Here is a 1,484-nt window from a genome sequence, read left to right as displayed (position 1 = left end):
GTATATATATATATATATATTTCATAAAATTTTATATAATTATTTTATAGAATATAGAATTTTTTAATTATTTTATTTAACAATGATTTAAATAATCATTTTTTAATCATTGTCAAATAATAAATGGTTTAAAAACAAACGAAAAAAGATTAATTTTACACAAAGAAAAAATAATATTTACCGCTTGGTTGTTTCACCGGTGCCCGATATCTCTTCCAGACCTTCATCTTCTCTCAGAATATGCGTAGAACACTCGCGTAAAACACTCGCGAATAATATACTATAATCGCGCGCGGATTATAACTTGAGTCCGATAACTTGAACGGCACTCCCGAAAAGCGACGCAACGAACCGGCTACGTCTCGTTCATTTTCAAATAAATCGGCGCCGAGGGTATGTTAGCTTCTCCATTGGATTTTTACACAAAAAGAACGATTTTACTCAATATCTAAAAATTTATCTAGATATAATACATTCAGATATATCTAAAAATTTTTTTTTACTTTCTTCGCCAAAAAGATTTGAAATAGTAATGTGGAAAGGAGCCGCACGCAACACGACTACATACTTGTACGAGCTTCGGTAAGGGAATAACTGCGCGATAATTAGGCGTAAACATGACGCGCCGCTCCGTGTCACCCCATAACATCCCCACCCCAAGGTCAAGCGCCAACTGTCTAACAATCGAAATATTAACGTTAACACATATTACAAAATAATCTACTCGTTACGTTTTAATATTTTTCGATAAATAATACACGATGCTTTATTATATAATTTATGTTTTATTTCTTGAATTCGTTACGCACACAATTCATTTGTATCTTAGGCCAGTATTCATAGTCAGAGTTTATATTCAAGACCGTCTTAAGTACAATTTTAAGAAGTCAGAAGATCGTATTAGCGTCTTAAGACATTACTTAAGACAATCTTGAAATAAGAAACGAACTATGTATGAATACCATCCTTGAATATCTCTAATTTATATATCTATAAATGTATAATGTTACGTCGCGTCGCTTGAGATTTTCTCCAGTTTTAAGATCAATGCATCTAAGCAATTTACCCGGGGATCGGAGATCAGGTTGTGCGGTTAAGGATATTCGCTGGGAGGAATTGGATAATTGCTCGGAAGGGGGATTTTGAACCCGATGCCAAAAAGGTTACGGAGTTTATAGGCGAATCTGCGAGAATCATCCTTTTGAATGTCTTTATAATTAGGAAACGCGAGGTTGATTTCCAACCGTTCGAAGGAATATGTATTTGGATGAATCTTGTAGATTTTTTTTAGTCTAGAAACTGCGCTAATTTTTGGAAATAGGGGAAAGGATCGTGAGTAGAAATGAGAGCTGTTTTAATTTGAAACCTCAATTTCTTTTCTTGCTGTTTTCGTCCGCCTTTAGTTGGCATGGAGGTTAATGATGCAAAGAAATTAATGATTCGAAGGAGTGTCGAAAGACGAGGGCCACGCTATTGGCAGCGAC

The sequence above is a fragment of the Trachymyrmex septentrionalis genome, unplaced genomic scaffold (assembly GCF_001594115.1).
Source record: "Trachymyrmex septentrionalis isolate Tsep2-gDNA-1 unplaced genomic scaffold, Tsep1.0 scaffold11, whole genome shotgun sequence".
NCBI lineage: Eukaryota > Metazoa > Arthropoda > Insecta > Hymenoptera > Formicidae > Trachymyrmex > Trachymyrmex septentrionalis.
Note: the sequence above shows the minus strand (reverse complement) of the source record.